General features: G+C 41.7%; 1 long non-coding RNA gene across 1 annotated transcript; it reads right to left on the bottom strand.

The window, feature by feature from the left end:
- Window positions 1-485: 485 nt before the first annotated feature.
- Window positions 486-3,432, bottom strand: LOC117667757 (uncharacterized). Its single transcript, XR_004592132.3, has 2 exons — window positions 3,057-3,432; window positions 486-1,541 (listed from the first exon to the last, which is right to left on the bottom strand). It is a non-coding gene; the product is annotated as an uncharacterized LOC117667757 (long non-coding RNA).
- Window positions 3,433-10,812: the final 7,380 nt, after the last annotated feature.

Here is a 10,812-nt window from a genome sequence, read left to right on the forward strand (position 1 = left end):
CGAGTATTGCTGGCACCAAAGTAGAGAGAGAGAGGGAAGCAAGTAGCTCTCTGGGGTCTTTATTATGGAATCTCCAGTGATCAAAGTCACTCTGAGTCATAAGGATATTTCTTTCTCTCTGTTCTCACATCCCCCTTTCCCCCCTCTTGAAAATGATGACTATAATAGACTTGCTGAGGGAAGCAGAAAGGTCTCCCCTTCCTCTCAGAGGCCAAAGAAGGGGACAGAAGCTTCCCACCCCCTTGGCCAGGACTGAGAATTTAAGTACAGAGGACTGCCTTTTGTTGCATTCCCACGACCCACTAAACCAGATCATTTACATTACTGAGCAGCTGTGAGGGCATCACATACAAAGTCGCTTTAGTTATGATGTTGGTTTATTTTTTTCTTGGAGCGGAGAATACCGCACAATGTCAGCCTGCTTGATTAGTTTATAGTTCAATATATTATGCAAACCCAGAAAATGAGAGATTATAATCCGTAAATATCATTCCCTAGGAATCTTTTTTTATTTTATTTTATAATCACAAGCGCTAACAATGTATTTAAAACAAATGTTTCGTTTTCAGGCTAGCGGTTTCAATCCCAACTACTTGAAAGCTAATTAAAAATTGAACTTCTGGGCAATGTGGCATTTCTCCAATCCTGTGTCTTTGGTTTGGGACATTATTTTGACCCTCCCTAAGGCTGAAACTGAAAGGTGTTGCTTGACATATGAAGTGAAAAGAAATTTGTGGAAGGATGAAGTGCTTGGCTGAAAGAAAATGGTTGGATCTGTGCCAAGGTCATCCTTATACCTATATTTTAAAAAAACCTTCCCTTTCTGCAAACAGACCTTTTTGTCTATCCATTCTCATTTCTGGTTATAGCTTGCAACAATTTTTTTAACATAGGGTCTTTCTTCTGTATGAACCCTATGTCTTTGACATCAATCTTTACCTCTAACCTTAACTACTCACTTCAGCTCTTTACTTAACCAAGAAGGCTTTCTATTACCTAACAGGTCAAGATACAATGGAATAATTTCTGCTACCTTTCAAGTTTATGTACTGCAATGTGTAGCTGCAAAAGCTAGGTTTTGCATCCATGTTGCACCTGGAATAGAGCTGTCTCCCAGAAATGTGGAATGAATTTAAGGTCTAAAATTTTATAGGGCCTCCTAATGTTTCTGGCATAATGGCAGTTCTGCTTTGGAGCACTGGTGAGAAAATCCATTTGAAACTCTTCCAGTTCCCCTCATCTCCTTCTTCTGGATTTATATTTCGATTTTTTAAAAAAGGATAGCGGGAACATATTGCAGTCTCTTCACTGATGGCTTCAATGGAGTCATTGCTTGGATTCTTGAGAACCCACTGGGAATATCCCCATCCTGCTCAAGGCCTCAGTTCTTAATTATGATTCATTGATCCTTCCCTGTGATCTCAGCAGTGGCAGCACCTGGCCAATCTTATGCTGGCTCAGAAACTAAGTGGGATTGGGACTAGTTAGCTCTTGGATGAGGCATCACCCGAGAATCCAAGGTTTGTAGGTTACACTGGAGACTGGAGAAAACAAAACAAAAAACACCATTGCATAAAGGGTGGTAAACTGCCAAGAAAACCACATGGCTATGCCTACAAAATAACCAGGATTAAGTCTGACTTTACTACTTCTCTAAAAGGCCTTTCGCGTAATAGTTCTTTGCCCTTTAATCTCTCTCAACCAAGCAGTATAAATTAATATAATGAAAGCCCTCGCAAAGGGCATTTGATAACATTTGAATAGTAATTCCAATGAGCTACATTAAGTTCCAACTGGCTACATTAAATTTCAATTGTTTACTTCCCAGGCAGGCAAATTAAAGGTCAATAAGAGGTTCTTTATACCCCTCCCTTATGTAAAATACAATTTTTCCTCCAGTAGTAACTAAGCTCTTTTAAAATTATAGCTTCTCCACACACAGCAATTTCTGTCACCAATGCTCTATGTGTCTAAAAGGAACACATTCATCAGAACATGCAACAGCTGTACAGTAACTATTTGGCTGAGTGTAGTTGCATACTCTTTTTTTCACCATGATATATGGATGCACACATCTATTTTAAAGATGGTGTTGGTCCAATTTTCCTGTTCTGAAGCGTACAGAGTGTCTTGCATTGCTGCATGCTTCCCAGGGCTGTGCAACACAACAATGGGAAATACCCACATGCAGGAATGCTTTTGAAGGCAGATTCAGACTATTTTTGAGAATATTATCCAGGAGCATCTAGTGACAGTCCATTAACATAGCAATGTCACAATCATTCTTTTAGCAAAGTTGGTAACCTATCTTGTGGATCTATTGCAAAGCTTTGCAGTCTCATGAGATATTTTAGGGACTCTTTTACATTTCCAGTAGATCAAACTCCAGACTAAATACAAGGAAGGTGTTGAAAAATCAGTGGTCACAGTCCTGATATGTATATACACATACACATATATATCAGGACTATGATCACTGATCCATCCATCTATCTCTCTATCTATCTATCCACCCACCCATCCATCTTTGGAATTATAATTACATGTTGTACATGCTTATGTGAAAGTCAGTCCGAATAAGTTTGTTTCCACAATATACTTAACTTGGTTACAGTACACTGAATCACAACTCAGATGGGTTTGCATGCTATACCCATTAAATAATCAAATCTTAACCATGATTAACTCCAACCAAATTTAGCTTGCAGTACAAATGTAACTTTTGGACGATAGGCTAACCAGGTTAAGAATATAATATGAGCCTATCCAGAAACATTGGAAGATCTTGCAGCTAAATATGAGTCTCAGTGAAGGCCAGTTAATTCCTTGGCTTGCTTCGCACATCACAAACTGGTTACTAATCCATTTTCAGGGATCTCCCAACATACTGAATCCTAAACAAACAGGCTGGTTTTATAGAATGTACTGTGACCACTAATAAACTGAAAACTAATAAACTAGCCATTATTATGTGGAATAATTTATCTGCAACCGGTGTTTTCAAAATTGTAATTGGAAATTAGCCCAAAAGCAATAATAAAATACAGCAAGATTACCTATAATACTCCCCCATGAGTCAGAACTCTCAGCAAAAATGATCCCTGAAAAAAAAAAAGTCCATCCATGAGGTTGATCCTTTCACAGGCTTTGGATGACTATCCTCGCCTTGCTTTTAAGCAGCCCCCTAATTGAAAACAGTGACTCACCAGAAGCAACAGATCACATAACAGAGCAATGCTCTTACAGGACTCCAATGTGCTATATGCTCTCAGTTGCCAGCGATTTCACACTGCATACTCCATAGGTCCTGTACAAACATGGCAAACTCCAACTGAATACGCTTAATGAATTACATCTTTAACACAACAATATAAGAATGGCCCTGTGGGATCAGGCCAAAATCAGTGGTGGGATTCAGCCAGTTTGCACCAGTTCGGGAGAACCGGTTGTTAACTTTCTGAGCAGTTTGGTGAATTGGTTGTTGGCAGAAATCATTAGGGCAGAGAACCGGTTGTTAAATTATTTGAATACCACCACTGGCCAAAATGCATCTTGGAGCTCTTCAGCAGGGCAGCATTAAATTGCTGCTCTCCAATGTGAGAGTTGCAGAAAACATGCCAGCTTAAAGAAGTGTGGACTGTACTCCTAGCCTTTATTTTGCTTTGGCAATAAAGCAAAATAGGGGTTCTGTGACTGTCTGTACTCCAAGGCAAGGGGAAAGTTACGGCTAAAGGGAAGGAGCCTTGGTGGCGCAGCAGACTAAAGTGCTGTTAAGTAGCACTTAGCTGCCAGCTGTCTGCAATTACTGCAAGTTCAAATCTCACCAGGCTCAAGGTTGACTCAGCCTTCTATCCTTCCGAGGTAGGTAAAATGAGGACCCAGATTGTGGGGGCAATAAGCTGTATAAAAAGAACACCGCTTACGGGGGGCCGAAAGCCCTACTAAGCAGGTATATACAAAAGTATGAAGGCTATTGCTTAATGCAGTGTAAGCCGCCCTGAGTCTCCGGAGAAGGGCGGCATATAAATTGAACCAATAAATAAAACAATAAATAAAACAATAAATAAAACAATAAATAAATGCCTCCTTTGGTGTTAGTTTCTGGCAGCAGAAGACTGCAGGTCTTTGGTCTTTTCTCTGATCCCAAGAACTGATCACTCCAAAGGATTGGAGAACTGGCAACAAAGGAGATCTTCTCCCCTGCTTCTCCCTTCCCATCACACCCTTCCACTAAGGGTGGCAGACAAACCAGAGAAGGGAAGCATGTTCTGTGAGCAGAGTAGAAGTTGCCCTTGGTTTAACTGAAAGGCTGTCAGCTGTTTCTGCCCAGGCCCCTGCCAGTGGTGGGTTCTAACCGGTGTTACCACCGGTTTGCTTCGTGCACACCGTTTGTGCATGATCAGCACACGTGTACTCGCTTCACTCACACGCCAAACTTGCGCTTTGCGCAAGTGCATTAAATTTCAAAACAGCTGAGGCAGGGCAATCCGCTCTGCAGCGCCTTACAGCTGGGCTAAAAACGAAGGAATAAAGATAGGTATAGTGCGGGGGCAGGTGGGAGGGCCCAGCTGACGGTCGGAGCGAACCAGTTCACTCTCACATCAAGATTTTTGCTACTGGCTCTCCCGAACCGGGGAGAACCGGTAGCAACCCACCACTGGCCCCTGCGCAGAAGCCATGGACATCTTTCCTGCAAGGCTGCTAAAGTGAATAAAATTAATTCACAAGCTCTTGTTTTAAGGGATTGAATTTTGGGCCTTGAGTGGAAAGCATTTGACCCACTTGATCATTTCCAATGCTGCATCATAGTTAGGATGAGTCTCCATCATGTTTCAAGTGGGCTTCCTCTTCACAAGAGTTCTCATAAGTTCTGAGGCTGGTCAGCATCCCTGGTTGTCTTGCACCAAAGTTCAGGACTTTAGGAAGTTAACATTTGGACGAGACACGGCTGGAAAACCACTTCTCAGGGATGGTTCCAGTAAAACTGTATATGGTAGAGAGTTGAATTAGATGGTTTTTGTAGTCCCTTCCAACTGTACTCTATGACTCTACCATTCAAGATATTCTGGACCTGCATTTCAGATGAAACTGGCTTGTTTGGGAGGAACCATAGCACCTCAAACTTCACTTTGACTTGGATTCCATCAAATCCTATAGAGATGACTGAAGCAGTCTTATAAAGTTATCTGGGAAGAGTTCAAGCTTGTTCGCCCCAAGAAGTGGACAGAGTCCTTGGAGATGTAGGTATGGCGACCTGTATTACAACCATGCTCCTTCTGGTTGGTCAAAGCCTCCAGGGAGGGAGCATTTTACTAAATCCATGTTTATTTTATATATTTATTAGAATTTGTCAAACAAAAACGAGAACAAGAATAAAAGAAAAAATATATACAATGACGGGGACAATAGGCACTTTAGTGCACTTATGCATGCCCCCTCTACTGACCACTTAAGTGTGAAGTAAGGTCCACGTAAGGAAGTCAATTTGTGACTGAAACTGTGGAAATTTGTAGCTGAGACAACTGGATCAGGTAGTGCATTCCAGACTTTGAGAACTCTATTACAGAAACCGTATTTTTTACAGTCAAGTTTAGAACGATTTACATTGAGTTTAAAGCAGTTGTTCGCGCATGTATTATTGTGATTAAAACAGAAAAAATCATTTACAGGTAAAGCATTACTACGTATAATTTTGTATGCTATACCTAGGTCTGACCGCAAGTGACGTAGGTCTAAGTTATCCAAACTGGGAATTTCAAACCTAGTAGCATAGGGAATTCTATTGTGTACAGAAGACGGCAAAACTTTTCTTGTGAAATACTTCTGAGCCCGCTTGATTGCACTGATGTCAGATATATGGTGGGGATTCCAAACAGTTGAACAATACTCTAAGATTGGTCTAGCATTAAGTTTCATAAGCTCTAATTAGCAATACAATGTTTGCTAATTACATACAGGCATTTACCATCACATACAATGTGATGGTAAACGCCTCTTTGAGAGAGGGGTGATTATGCTGGCTGTGAAAGGTGATGGGTGTTCTCTCTTCTCAAGAGGTCATTCTTGAATCCAGCTGACCAACTTTCATCTAGTCACAAATCTGCCCTTTCTAGGCTGAGTCTGAAACAGGGATGATGGCACTCTAAGCCTCAGACAGGGGTATTCTGGCTCTCTTTGAATTTTGAAGCATGATTTTGTGGATTCCCTACTTCCTTTGTGGGTGCTTCAAGATGGTATTAATAGGTGGAAAGAGAAAGGGTTGAGCCCTAGGCCTCTGCTTTGTGGGTGCCTTTTCAATGTCCACATGAAACTGCTGGGTGAGGTCATCTGCCAATAGAGGATGAGGTGTCATCAATATGCAGATTGGACTAGTTATGCATCTCTATTCCTGGCCATCCAAGTGAAGCTGTTGAGGTCCTGCCCTAGTGTTCAGAGACTGACAGCTTGGATGGGGAAGAACATACTACAGCTTAACCCTGCCAAGATTAAGTGGGGGGGGGGTCCCCTGAGTCTCGGAATTAAAATATTTCCATCTTTGGTTCTTGATGGGGCAGCACTACCCCCATTCAGATCAGTGAACAATCTGGCACTTCTCCTGGACTCACAGCTCCTGTTCAAAAAGGAGACCATATCTGTAGCCAGGAAAACATTTACACAACTGCATCTTATGCGTCAATTGCATCCATTCTGGAAGGCCCTGGTCATGATCATTCATGCTTTAGTCATTTTTCAATTGGACTACTCTCATGCACTCTATACGGGGCTGCTCCTGAAGACTATCCAGCTTCCTTTAATCTAGAATGGAGCAGTATGGGTATTTCTGGACAGTTTGATATGCCCATGTAACACTGTTACATCATGATATATTCTAAAGATTTCTGGGTATGATTCAAGTGCTGACTATAACCTTTAAAGCCCTACATAGCAAAACACTGGTTTACCTGCAGGTTCATCTGCCCACCCCACAAACTGCCATAAGGAGGGCATGCTACAGGTTCCATCATTGAAACTTTGCTACCTAATGGGACCGAGGAAACATGCCTTTTCTAAGGCTGCAACTGTGCTCTGAAACCAGAATGGGACAATTTGCCACGGCCAACTCATCCACAACCAACTCATCGCGACCAACTCACTACGGGAAAACTCACCATGGGACAACTCACCATCGGACAATTTAACAATTCAATTTAATTATTTAAAATAAATAAAAAATATTTTCATTTTTGTCATTCACATTTCGTTTTGTCCTTCCTTTTGCATCCTTTCCTTAATGATTCAATTCCACCATTTCTTTGATATTAGTGTAACTCTTGTCCTGCAGTGAGTTGGCCATGGCAAGTTGGCTGCGGCGAATTGTTGTAGACCCCTCTGAAACAATTTCCCCTCAATAAACAAGCCCCAGCTCTGCTCACCTTTATGAAAGTCATTAAAGACCTGGTTTTTTCCTCAGGCATTTAGGTCCAGCTGAGTGGAGTCCCCTTTCGGTTGTTTTATTATGTTTGGCTGCCATTTCACAATTTATATTTATATATTATATATGCTTTAATGTTGTGTGGTTCTCTTGCTTTCTTGTTCTTTTTTTTTCTGTTGGTATACCACCCAGAGTCAAACTCTTTGAGTTGGGCAGCCCTATAAATCCAACAGATAAATATATTTACTCCCAGAAACTACAAAACTGTCCCTGGAACTGTCCAGGAGGAACTTTGAGATGTGGTTCAGATGGAAGTGTAATGTTTTGTTCCCATATTGACAACTTTTGCAGATACCTAATTCTTAGGTTGGAATTTACAGCTGCTATACAATGAGTCATTATCATCCACCTATCTAATATGACACTAAGATCATTAAAGACAGCTCAGACTCCATCAGTGCATACATGGTTAGTTTTGGTTGCCCCAGGGTACATAAATTTACGCTTCCTTAAATTGAATTAGATTTGCATGCGGTTGATTGTTCACCCAATTTAAAAAGATTCTTCTGGAACACTTCACAATCACTTCTATTTTTTACCACAAAGAATAGTATGATCTGCAAACTTGGCCAGCATACCGCTTACTTCTAAGTCAAGATCCTTTATGAACAAATCAAAAAGCACTGGTCCCAGCAGTGATCTTTTAAGGCAGAGTTCCCCAACATTTCTGGTTTTGCAGACCAGCGAGGAGGAGGGGGATGATTTTGTGAGTTGGCCAGCAAGCACGCGTGCGCATGCAGCTCCATTTGCACATGTGGTGTGCATGCGTGCCTGCCGCTCACGCAGAGTGCACACTCTCACCCACTGCTTGCGCAAGTGAGGATGTGTGTATGTGCTTGTGCTCGTTGGCCATTTCCGCAGCGCTGTTGCAAATACCTCACGGCCCACTAGTGATCTGCGGCCCATAGGTTGGGGACCCCTGCTTTAAGGGATTCCACCAGGGATGAAATTCAGCAGGTTCTGACAGGTTCTGGAGAACTGGTAGTGGAAATTTTGAGTAGTTTGGAGAACCGGCAAATACCACCTCTGGCTGGCCCCAGAATGGGGTGAGAATAGAGATTTTGCAATATCCTTCCCCCAGGAGTGGGGAGGGAATGGTGATTTGCAGTATCCTTCCCCTGCCACGCCCACCATGCCACACCCACCAAGCCACACCACGCCCACAGTAGTAAAAAAAAATGGATTTCATCACTGGATTCTACTATACATGTCGCTTCACTGAGACAACTGGCATTTTATTCCTACTCTGTTTTCTGATAAAAGATAATATTTGTAGATCAAGGCTGAACTGTGTAGCCCTTGGTGCTCTTTGAGCTTGGTTATTTTCTTGCAGGATTGTCATTACCAAACTAGGGAACATTATAATCCACATGAGAAGGGAATGGGATTTGCTCTAATTCATTTGCTCTCAGTGGTGTGCCCTTTGGTGTTGGTGGGAGTGATCTTAATTAGATCACTCCCACCAGTTAATTAGACTGCTGTTTACAGGTAGTCCTCAACTTACGACCACATCTGAGCGCAAAATTTCTGTTACTAAATGAGATATTTGTTTTGCCTGATTTTATGGCCTTTATTGTCAGTTGTTAAATGAATCACTGCCATTGTTAAGTTAGTAACCCGGTTGTTAAATGAATCTGGCTTCCCCATTTACTTTGCTTGTCAGAAGGTTGCAAAAGGTGATCACATGACCTTGGACACAGCAACAGTCATAAATATGAACCAAGCATAAATATGAGCCAAGCATTTGAATTTTGATCACATGATCATGGGGATGCTGCAAAGTTCGTAACTGTGAAAAACGGTCATAAGTCACTTTTTTCAGTGCCGTTGTAACTTTGAATGGTCATTAAATTTTATTTATTTATTTATTATCAAATTTATATACCGCCCTTCTCCCGAAGGACTCAGGGCGGTGTAACACTAGGCCAACGATCAAGAAGTAAACAACACCTCAATGAAGGAACTACCAATGAAAACAAGCTAACAGTAATGAGGACAGGCTCATAAATATAACACTACAATGACTCAAATAACTTTTGATGAGGGACTTTGTTAGGTTTTTTTTAAATTAAAGTTCTTATGTTGACAAGATCACTTTCATCCACTTACCCACAGTTATCTCCTTTGGATCCTTCTTCCTGTTGTCCAGCACCAAAACTAAATTTAGTAACAACAACTATATTTTGCCCAAATATTTCATACTTGAATTCTTTAAGAGTTCTTGGGTAGATGCCAGCAGGACCTGAAGATTAGGTAGTTTCTCAAGATTTCCTCCTGGTATTATCTCAGTTTGCTATCTTTGTTTCTATAAACACTGGAAGAATTTACAGCAATTAAATATTAAGACCACAGAAGAATGAATCTGAGGGTGATTTCGATGGTCTAAAACTATATTCCTATTCAACAACTTTTAAATCTGAGGGAACCAGAAAGCAACACTTCTATATAATTCTCCTCCTCCTGATCCTCTTCCTCCTCATTCTTCCTTTTGCTTTCCTGATCATTTTACCCTTTTTCTGCCAAGTTTGTATTCCAATTTGTTCTCTTCTTTAAGACAAGCTTTCCACTTCCTGAAAGAAAAAGCTTATCTTTTACGGTTTCCTGAACACTACTAGCCCTGCTGGCCTCTTCCTGAATTTGGTCGACCTTTTCTTCCTCTGTAGAATAAACTTGAAAGAACCACCTGGTGCTGTGAACAGATTTAGCCCCTTTTACACTTTTCTTTCAATCTCTTGTTGGCCTTTAGCTTTGCATATAAGGTAACTGTCCATACCCTGCCTTCCCTAGTCATCCCAATGCACTAAACTAGGCCGAAACAGGGTTGCAGAGTTTAGTGCGCTGTCGGATCCCAGCCGTTGCATTACCATCTTGTGTGAAATGGGCTATTATTAAATCATAACTTGATTTATTTTTAGCAGAGACAGTTAAGTGAGCCCAGCAACTCTGTTCTGGGAACCTCGATTTTGGGTTAAGGTTCTGGGGTGAACCAAACAGTGCCTACCCCTTAGTTTGAATGACTCAAAATAAACCATTGTCTGGAATCACACAACACACCGAACATAAATTAACCAAATGAGTTTGATTCATCCAACAGGCTGCCCACAAAAGACTAATCAAGGTTACCCACCCATCCCCGGCATGGTGTGTGAATGCAGGGACAAGGTGTTTGCCTGAGCAGACCAGACATTGGGGGAACGAAGCTTACAACCTTACTGGGGAATGTTTTGATTCCTTTGGCGGCGCCTCAGAATGGAGCGAGGCGGCCACTCCTTCCGCAGCCACCAGCTCGGCCCCCGCCTCAAACACGGCCGGTCTCCCCTCCTCTTCAGCTCCTCCTCCGA

This window comes from Pantherophis guttatus, chromosome 1 (assembly GCF_059756535.1).
Source record: "Pantherophis guttatus breed Tessera chromosome 1, ASM5975653v1, whole genome shotgun sequence".
NCBI lineage: Eukaryota > Metazoa > Chordata > Lepidosauria > Squamata > Colubridae > Pantherophis > Pantherophis guttatus.